Raw genomic sequence first — 11,674 nt, 5'->3', positions numbered from 1 at the left:
ATGAAATGAATTGACCATGAAGTGAAGGGGAATTGTCGGAATTGACCGTGAAATGAAGGGAATTAATCGTGAAATGAATTGAATTGACCGTGAAGTGAAGGGAATTGACTGTGAAATGAATTGAATTGACCGTGAAGTGAAGGGGAATTGCCGGAATTGACCGTGAAATGCATGGAATTGACCGTGAAGTAAAGGGAATTGACCGCAAAATGCATGGAATTCTCCATGAAGTGAAGGGAAGACCATGAAATGAATTGAATTGACCATGAAGTGAAGGGAAATCGCCGGAATTGACCGTGAAATGCATGGAATTGATCGTGAAATGAAGGGAATTGACCATGAAGTGATTGAAATTGATTGCGAAGTGAATGAAATTGACCGCGAAGTTAATGAAATTCACCACGAACTGATTGAAATTGAGTGAGAAGTAAATGGAATTGAGCGCGAAGTGAATGAAATGAATGAAATTGACCGCGAACTGATTGAAATTGACTGCAAAGTGAATGAAATGGATTTTCAACCATCGACCTGATGGAATCTTAGAACATAACTAGGTTGGTTGGCTAAAGTTGCTTCTCCTACCCTAAAATCATATCTGGTACATCAAGTAACTAATTTTGGTTTAAAAAATATTCTTGTTAAATGAATAAAGAAAGAAATGGAAAAAAAGAAGATATATATATATGTATTAGAGAAAAATGTAGGTAGAAATTTTTTTTCCATGTAAATTAAATTTTTTTTTAAAAAAAGAAAAAAAGTGCATAGACTAGCGTAGCACTACGGTTATAATCCGTAGCCATAGGTAGCTGCCCAGCTTTTGACAATCAACAAGCTGAAAAAGCAGGGACATTTTCGGCCTGAGAAATGGGGCCGTACAGATGGGGCTTATTTTTGGAAGCTAAAAGGCAAGTGGGCTTAAAAAGGTTCGTGGGCCATATATGGGTCCTACAGCAGCAAATTTCTCGGAAGCCAATTGCGTCCTGGGTTTAAGCGTTCTGAGTAAGGAGACGGATTGGCTACTCCCCCTGACATCAGCCAATGGCTGATGGTCGGTTCTTTGTGGGGCCCAACATGATGTATGTGTTTCATCCATGCCGTCCATCTATTCTTACAGATCATTTTAGTGTATAAGACCAAAAACGAGGTATATATCAATCTCAATTGGATCACATCACAGGAAACAGTGTTGAATGAGTGTCAACCATTAAAAACATTTCGGAGGCCATAAAAGTTTTGGATCAAGCTGATTTTTGTTTTTTCCCTTCATCTGGGCTTGTATGACCTAATTAACAGATTGGATGTCAAATAAACAGTACAGTGGGCCTTAGGAGGATTTTAATGTTGGATATCCAATCACTATTGTTTTCATGTGGTGTGGTCCACCTGAGATTTATATACCTCTCATTTTTGGGATAAAGCCCTAAAATGATCTTTAAAAATGGATGAACAGAATGGATGAAACACATACATCATGGTGGGGCCCACAGAGCACCGACCACCAGCCCCTGGGCTAGTGTCAGGGGGATTAGCCAATCCGTCTCCTCTGAGTAAACTCTGAGGGGCCCACTATGGATGTCTGTTTCATATCCATTCCATCCACCCATTTTTTCCGGTCATTTTAGGTCACGGGCCCAAAATTGAAGCATATCCAAAGCTGAAGTGGACCACACCATAAGAAACAGTTAAAATAATGATGTTCACCGTTGAAAGCTTCCTAGGCCCGACAGTGATGTTTATTTTTCATCCAAACCTATTCATGATAAAGGGAAAACACATCTACCACCTTGATCCAAAACTTCTGTGGCCCCAAGAAATTTTCAACGGTTAGCGTTCAATTCACACTGATTTCTGTGGTGCGGTCTACTTGAGCTTTTAATATGCTTCGATTTTACGCTTATGCCATAAAATTATCCAGTAAAATAGATGGACGGTGTGGATAATAGACATAGATTACGGTGGGCCCCACAGAGTTTACTCGGTACGTAATCCGCTTCCTGTCTTATATCACTTCGTCCATTAATTGCGCCGGATCTTTGTCCATTGAAACGGCGATAGAGACAGTTAGGCACCGACCATTGAAATCTCTCTGGCCCCACCGTGGTGTTTATATGCTATCCAACACGTTCGATAGGTAGAGTTACTCTGGGATGAGGGGAAAACGGGCGGGGATTGGATACTGACAAGTTCAGTAGCCAAATCGCTACTGAAGTGACGTCACCAAGCTCTGTGGACCCCACTATGATGCATGTGTTGTATCCATACCGTCTAACCATTTTTAGAGATCGTTTCATGGCATTATAAAGAGAATGAAATCGATCTAAATTTCAAGTGGACCCACCACAGAACCGTGGGAGCAGACACACCCACCGTTGAAACATTTATAGGGCTCACCGTGATGTATTTTTGAGATCCAACCTATTCATAAGTAAACATAGAGATAGATGAAGTGAAAACAAAAATATCAGCTTGATTGGAAGCTACTGTGGCTCCTAAGAAGTTTTGAACGGTGGATGTCACTGCCCCACTATTTTCTATGGTGGGATCCTCTTGAACTTTAGATCTATCTCATTCTCTTTGTAATGCGATAAAACTATCTGTAAAAATGGTTGGATGGTATGGATACAACCCACGCATCATGGTGTGGTCTACAGAGCTTAGTGACGTCACTTCAGTAGCGATTTGGCCACTGACCTTGTCAGTATCCAATCCGCGCCCCAAATATCTGCCTGATACAAAACTTCGGTGGGCCCTGAGAAGGTTTCAATGGCTGGCATCCTCATCCGTGCTGTTTGACTTGGTGTGGCCCACTTGAGTTTTGGATCTGTATAGTTTTTTACGATTACATTTGAACTTGAGCTGAATTCGTCACACCTGAAACATGAGCGGATTCGTCACATGGACATTAGGTGGAACCATGTTGATTTTTATTTTCACCAGCTCCCTAGAGAGAGAACGTACGCAATGGCTTCTAGCTATCAACTACTAGGATTGAAGAGGTGATAGGTCAAGCATGTAAGGGATCTGAGCCGCTCATCAAGGCACTCAAAAATTGCGGTGGCCCAAAAATTAGGCTGGTCCACTCATGGTGAGCCACACGTGTATCAGAGAAATGGAATGTTAGAAAGAAGATGGGCAACAGTGTTATATCTATTATGTACAGATGTAAGAAAATTAGATTTAACCAAAAAAAAAAAAGAAAAAAGAAAAAAAAAAAAAGAATGACCAACTGCCAAAAATCAATATGCATGTGTGGCCCACTTGATGAATGGACTAGCATGATTTTTGGGCCATAGGGTGTTAATGGTCATTGATCTTGTGTGGCATGTGTGCTGCTAATAGCCTCTTCAATCTCTACTGGCATGGATCGTCCAAGAACATATATGTCCACATGAGGATATGCAAGTGGCCCCCTGGCTGCATGGTCCTGTGCAGAGGCATCGTCAGGCCAGGCAGGCCCAATGGGTACCCGGACCGAGATGGCTGGATGTGGGTGTAGCTTAGCGCTGTTAATGGGCCGGACTCGGGGTTGGTCTCGGCCTGGATTTTGACTGTTTTGGGCCCAGCCGTCAGACCATTTCTATTTAAAATTCTGATTTTGTAGGCCTGAGCCCGGCCCATTGACACCCCTAGCATAGCTACACAAGTGTAGGTGTAGGTGTTGTTGTTATATATATATATATACTGTTAAATCAACATCTGAGCTGGAAATGGATATACTCAGGGCACATGTGTATGCACACATAAACCCAAGCAATCTCAACCATCCATCTAGAGAATTCTCAACTGAAAACTAACTCCAATATCTTTTGTGTTATGGTGTAACGGTGTGTACTAAATTTCTGCTCAACTCAATCTACAATCTTTCATCAATAACATTCAGGGGAGACTTGTTGTTAAGACTTTAATTCTCCATATGGATGACATTGTACTAAATTCATAGTGAACCAGAAATGAATCATCCTGACATCCAACCACTTCCTAGGCCTTTGAGTTGATTATACTAAATTAATCATGTTTGATTATATTTGTATATGTGTATAAATTTTAATTCGCGGACCATAACATATATTTATCTACTTTTGAGATTGAGAGAATTTTATTCACAAATTCAATTGATTAAAATTTGTTGTCAATATTAATATAATAATATAAAAATACCTTTTATAAAAATAATTCATAGTAAACTTCGGCCGTGCATTTGATCCAATGCTTTATATAAACCTCCCATGCATCATTACCACCAGTATAATCATGTATGACATTTTTCTCCAACCCATCACCCACACTTATACCTTAATTTAGCTACCCATCCACATGTGCCAATATAGCATAAGGGTGAGAGAAGAGCTTTGCATCAAGTGAGAATTGTTGTTTGGACAATCTAACTGCATGAATTTCCTCTTAACCCACAACCAATCTAGGAAGGAACATGGTTCTTTACAAACTACCCATTATTATTATTTTTCCACTACTTTTGTAGCCTTAAGTTTGAATTTGACTTCTTTGGGATTTTCAAATCATCGTTAAGCACACCAAACCCAAAAGATTAGAGATAGGAACACACTTTACAGTTTTTCGAGCCAAGACCCCAACTTATAATGAAAAGCATAATGTTGGAAAGGGGTGTTCATATCCAACGAGTGGATAACTTCCAACTTATCATGTGCATGCAAAATGCATACTGTCCAATAGATCGACTCTACCATGAGGATTGCCTTGTGCAAAAATCATTCTCATCCACTCATCAGGTGGCCCACATTATAGAAAATAGTGTACAGCCACTTGTAACTAACAAAATACAAGTGTGGCATTCCTCATTATTGGATAGGACGAAGTTTTACTAAAGAAGTGATCCTCATGGTGGGGCCAATTTATAAGTTTTACTATCTATTAAATTTTCTTTTCTTGATTTCCTGTTTTATAGTCTATTTGATTTCAATTATATAATCCAATAACCCTTTCGAGAGCATCAAACTTGCAAAAATCCGAATTCCAACATGAATGCATTATCATGAAAAATTAAATATAAAATAAAAAAATCAGTCATCCACCATCCACCCATCAGATCAACAGTTATGCTCAATCTTTCTATTTTTCTATTCACAACTGAATTGAATTGAGTACTATTATAATGATATGAAAGAGAGACAACAACAACAGCAACAACAACAACAACAAAAAAAAAATATTGTTTGAAAAATCACAAACTCAGGAAATTAACACTGGAACATGATCAATGGTCAGATTTTTTCTTCCCAGAAGCCATCTTTGACAAAACATTCCATGCTTCCCTGACAAGCATGAAGGCCCCAGCAACCGCTACTGACTCATTCTTATCAGGCTTCACCAAATGAACTTTTCTTTTATACTGATTCTTGATTATTTCCAAATCTGCCAAAGAATCTACGCCGAGTACCGCAAGCCAATCCATTGGACACTTGATTTTCTTGTTGGTGAACGCAATCACATAAATTTCATAAGCTGCAATGATCTGATCAATGCCATCAAGACCTAGCAAAGTAAGCACAATGCATTGCACTAAAAAATCAAAGTACTTGAATTTCTTCTCAGAAATCTCCTTAGCCCAAAGTGCAGGTTTATATCTATTATTATTATTATTTCGTCCTTCTTGGACTGCCATGTCATTATCGTGTCCTTGTTGAGGGTCACCCCTCCTCTGGCCTCCTTCTGGGAGGTAAGTTTTAAAGCACCTCAGTGACATGCTCGACCAGGCATTCCATGCCTCTGAGACAAGCTTGAAAGCTCCATCTGCTGCAGCAGAGCTGTTCCTATCGGGGTAGACTAAAAATGATTTTTTTTCCTGTACTTGCTTCTTGATTGTTTTCAATTCAGCCGTATAATTTAAATCAAGAATTGCAAGCCAATCAATCTGTCCGTTGATTTTTTTCATAGCAGCAGCATGAACTTCTAGGATGTTTTAGTAATACGAGCAAACTCAATTGCACCTTTGATATCATGGGACTTGAACTTCTTTTCATCTGTTTCTTTGGCCCTATAGGCAGAACATCTCGTACATATATCTCGTCAATCTCGTTTTCCATTACTGATTAAAAACGGCTATAGTTTTGGTTCAGAAACGGTTTTAAGCCGTTTCTAGTACAGAAACGGTTTCCGACCGTGCCTGAGTACAGAGATAAGAGCGTTTCTAAAAACTTAATTAAGATCAAGCCCATCATGATGTTTACGAGAGATCCACACCGTGCATCTGTTTTGAGAGATCATTTTAGAACTTCGGGCTAAGATTGAGTTGGAATGAAAATTCAAGTGGGCCTCACGGAAGGAAATGTGGGGATTGAGTGACCACCGTTTGCAACATTTGTACGGCCACCAAGTTGATTAGGTCAGGAACAAAAGGGCAAATGAGCCGGAGGTTCAGGTTCTTTTTCCTTTCAGCTGCTAACAAAAAGCTCGTCTCTTTCTCTTCCGATAGAGAAACTGCTTTCCCATGGCGACGAGAGTAGAGCTCGGCGATTCCCAACGACGTTTCCGTCCAAAGATTCTTGCTAACTCCTAGGGTTCCGGAAGAATCCTTTTTGTCCTGTTGCTGTCTGCCGCTTGTGTCAGATTCCGGTGGCATTCTCCAGCAGAAAGGAGCATGAAACAGACGGGAAATGTCGTGCATTTGATCTTCTTATCTGAGATGAGAAGTCTAGAAGCTTCTTACTGATGATTTTCTCGACGTTTTCTGCTTTTTGGAACTTCAAATCTTGCGGCTTTTCTTGCTTTGAGGTTACCTTGTGGAGCGATTTTTAGGATTTTGTAACTGCATTGCTCGGTTTTTGCCTGTTGCCATGACAAATCTCGTTTTGGAAGGCGAATGCGAGAGGTTTCGTCCTGTTTTTACTCAGAATGTTGATTTTTTCTAATTTCCTCTCTCATTCGATCACACACTCTCTCTCGCCTTCAAACCCTACATTCGAATCTGAACCCTGAATCCCCCTAGAAACCCTAAATCCCCCTAGAAATCTCAGATTTCAAGCACAACTGTCCAATCCATTGATCACCGGCCTGAAAATATGAAATCGCTGGTTTTTTTTCAGTCTGATTCTTCAATTCCATTGCAGAAAAATGAGCAGTAGGAAGGAAGAGGAGCAGAACGAGAAGATTATCAAAGGTTTGATGAAACTTCCTCCAAATCAGAGATGCATCAACTGCAATAGCCTGGTAATTGCAATCTCTCTTATCTTTTCTTGATTTTTTGTATCCTCTGAGCTGTGTATGTTATAGTGGGACAAGCAAGTTCACTTGCTGCTTATACATGCTTCAATTGGAGCTGGGACAAGTTTCATCTATGGTTGGAACACATTTCTTCTTTAGTTGGAATGAATTTCATCCTCATTAAATTTTATTTCCAATCAAAGTAGAAATGCATTTTAGGTTAAAAACATTAATGATTCTTTACTTAGTATATTATAAATTAGATTGGATCATATACAAGCTTTTGTATGCAATAAAATCCCGAATAAACTTAAACTGACAGGAAACTAGAATATTAATCCCACAGAGAAGAGGAGAAGGGAAGGGGATTTAAGGAGTTTTTGGGGTTTTGGATTGTGATTTGACAAGTCACACCTTTCAAATATAAGAAGGATTAAGAGTTTTATCTTTCTTCTCTAACTCTGTCATTTTCTATTAGAAAATTCCAAAACTGATCTCAATGCAGGGAAAGCAGTCCTACAATTCTTGCAATTCTTTAACTAATCCCACTAATCTCAGCCTCTTAACTAATCATAATGATTAGTTGCTAAAGATCTTTGATTAGTTACTAAGACAACTAACCCAACAACCTACGACAGAAAATTAATAGAATACAACTGAATTCCTGCTCAAATAAACAAATACTAGAAAACATCCTGAAACGGGTGGTGAACTATATGCTATTAGAATGCTGAAATACTATTTTCATCTGAAGAGGACTCCTTGGGACTTCCCATTTGGGATCCAAGAAGAAATTTTTGTGATAGACTTCATCAAATGCCCATAATCACGCCTGTGTATCCTTGTATGAACTCTAGCTACAATGTCTCATTAAGTACTTTTGTGTAATGACCGAAGAGTTCCAACGTGGAAATGAAATATGTGAGGTGCGTTTGTGTACCTTGCAAGTGGTTTCAATGTGGACCTACAGCCTGGTTTTTTCATTATTCTCCTTTCCCACCCTCTCTCTCTCTCTCTCTCTCTCTCTCTCTCTCTCTCTCTCTCTCTCTCTCTCTCTCTCTCGATGAAAACAACTACTGGTCCTCAACTAAAGAAAAAAAATATTATTTTAACCTTTTTCTTTCTACACTCTTTCCTTTTCCTACTGATATTAGAATAGTACTAGCATTTTTCCTTTTCCCTTTATCTTCTTTTATTTATGTATACCTCTTAATTTCTCTTATAGGCAAAGGAGATAAACAAGGCTGATTGGAATGCCCTTTTCGAGCCCTACCCTTTCTTTGATGCATACAAGAACTATCTGGAGATTGACATCATTTTCTGATCACTGCAGAAAATGATGATGACCTGAGGAAATGGAAAGGCTGGTTTGAATCTAGGCTCTGCCAACTGACATGGAAGGTGAAAGGGTTTCTGTTCATTTAAGAATTATATGATCCTGGACCAATGGATATATAGCATCCTTTGCCAAGGTATGAATTTTCTATTTACCAACTTTGAATGAAGGGGCTGCCATACTTCCTTTGATCCCTACAGTTGTTAGAGAACTACCTAAGATGAAATTCCTAGCTATTCAATAGACATAAAAGAAATGAACATGACAGTGGTCCACACTGAACGGGAAAAGGCAAAAGATTGGACTGCTGGCATTTTCTAATCTCACACACATGATCCCATACATGTGGGAACATGGATCTCGATTCCATCATATGGTTCCCACCATCAATTGGACTGAGACCCAGCTGAGTTGGGTCTTTTTTTCTTTTTCTTTTTTTTGTTTATTAGTTAAAAAGTATGGTGTTGTGAAGTGAAAATAGTGATAGGAAAGTGTAATTGTGTCAGGTTGGTGGATACACAGTGGAGTACAAGGGAGACAACACTAGTGCAGTGAGAGGAGCAGGTCATGATTTCTTTCTCAATCTTTTTTTTTTTTTTTTTTTTTATAGTGGAAAATCAGTAATAGTTTGTTGATGATAACATTTATAGGATAATGAGAAAGTGAATATGAGAAGGCTTGTTGATTGGAACCAATCAAAGGGTAGGTGTTTATGAAATACAATTGCTTTCACATCATGTTGGTAATGACCTTCATGATTTATATTCTTTGCTTTTCTCTGTCATATTCACAGAAGTCTTGAAGCTAATTGCAATGCCTGCTTAAAGCTTCAAAAAATGGGTTCAATTCCTTGCCCAAAAACATATCAGTATGTATTCAATTTTCTTTCGTTGCGCTTCAGCGTTATAATCAGGACAATCTATGTTGGATCATTGATGATGGTTTTGTACGTCACATGTCTAGTCCGAAACATTGTACATCAGCATGTCTGCCATTAGAGTTCTTTTTTTCCTAGAATTTGTTGTAAACCTGCCATCTTTTCATGGTTTTCTTTTATTTGTCTGTGGTGATGATTTTCCACATCTGAACTTTATGGCCCAGGTTTTCAGAAGTCTCCATGTTTAAAAGGTGATACTATCAAAAAGTTCATGGTTAAGACAATTTACAACATGTGCAATACTTTAATTAGTCATTTTGTAGTTAGGTTTTCCATCCATGCATATCTGCCATTTTATTTATTTGAATTGTCATAGGCATTATGATAAGTGGAATTTTGATTTGTGTTTGGTCAGTGTATGGACACACATCTAAATGCATTTGTGTTTCAGAGAAACTCATTCAAACTTTACTCTTCTTTTTCTTTGTATAGGGAATTCCAGCTAGTGTCCAGATTTTTTCCTGTGACAAGGATGCACAGGCTCAGCCTGTTGCTTGGCAAAGTTTTTTCCGGTGCTCCACTGTGCAACTGCACTGGAACTATGGTGCAACCAGACTTCTGACAGTGGCACAATCTGATGTTGATAAAACCAACCAGACTTACTTTGGTGAATCGAAGCTGAATTACTTGACAGTTGATGGGAGCCATGAAGGACTTGTGCCTCTACGTATGATTTTCAAGTTAATTGGCTGACCTTATTAATCTTTCTTTGTTTGCATTTGCAAGTGAAATTGCTGATTTTATAGATCGGTTGTAGGTAAAGAAGGGCCTGTTCATGATAAGTGGGTCTTAGGCCAGTTTATTTTTATGTCCAATCTTGCATTTAAGCATGTAGCAAGCTGGTTGGGTGCATGTGTATGCAAAATCATCATGCCATTATTTTTAATCTGAATGCATAGATTAAGTTGAATGTGATCAATCTTCAAGGTGGTATGTTACACTTCAGCTTTGTTGAATGTAGGATGGCCATTTAAGAGTTTTCAAGTGGCTAGTATGGAAGTCATTCTTGATCAGCCTGATGCCCATGCCTCTGTGAAAGATTTAGATTTCGGGTACATGAAAATATTTGTAAATGTTTGTATATGTTTATCATCGTGTGACAAAAGCATTTCTTTAGAATGATTAGCAATCCAAGGTGAGGCATGTCAAATAGATGTTTCAAGTTGATGATTAGATCTATTTTTATCTGCTTTTACTGCCATTCTTTCGTTAGTACTTTCAGGTACAAGTAACAAGTTGCATTGTGAGTCAATGTAGGCATTTACATATAAATCTCAGAAGAATTTTAGTCTTGCAACCATTTATTTAGCTGTTTGATTCAATCCGATAATGGATCGATGGATTCGGGCTCTTAGCTTGCTGGATTGCCAATGCTTGAAGTGGCCTACGCTCTCCAATGTAGTGTTCCTAAGAAGCAAACCATCGCCTCCAATTGCTGATTGGTAGCGTGGTCTCCTTGCTCATGCTTGGAAGTTTATGACCATACACTATGACTGGTTTCCTCAATGAAGGTAACTGTTCTTCCCCAGCAGATGATATCTCAAAATTTTAAATCCATTTTGCATGGTATACTTTTTAATCCATTTCGCATGTAAATGTTTGATGTTTGATCAGTGGTTAGATAAACATGTGGCAGAGATTAAAATAATGAAATAACAATACGCCTCATTTCATTGGTCTTTGTTATTTATTTCCTATTATTCATTGGTTGCATGCCTCACAAAGCCTGGCATTTCTGGAGTTGTTTAATGAGTCAAGTTTGGGGGCTGAAAATGTGATCATATCTTCAAAAAATCCAAGGCCACTTCCAAGCTAACTTATCATGAAGATGCTATATTTTGGAAAAAGTGGGGCTTGCCAGTGACACAGTTTCTAATTCCATGTCAGTGCATGTATCATTGTGCTCCAACATTGAGGCGTATTGGCATGTATTGGATTAACCTTGTATGTTACCCTCTAAATGGCTTTCAAAGCTAGTTTGAGAAATAAATGGCTTTATTTTCTTTCTTAAAATGTCTATTTGTTGAGGTTTACTAATTTTTCTTCTGGTAGATTTTCCAGCGGGGCCCAAGGTATTACTGGTTGACTTTTGTAACTCTCCTATCTTGCCACTAAACTATAATCCAATGCCAATCCTATTTTGGGAACAGTTGCACTTGGTGGTTTAAATGCTTCAAGGTAAGCTAACCATTTTGCATCCTACTTAAAGAATGGGAATTTTG

Source organism: Magnolia sinica, chromosome 12 (genome assembly GCF_029962835.1).
Source record: "Magnolia sinica isolate HGM2019 chromosome 12, MsV1, whole genome shotgun sequence".
NCBI classification, from domain to species: domain Eukaryota; kingdom Viridiplantae; phylum Streptophyta; class Magnoliopsida; order Magnoliales; family Magnoliaceae; genus Magnolia; species Magnolia sinica.
Note: the sequence above shows the minus strand (reverse complement) of the source record.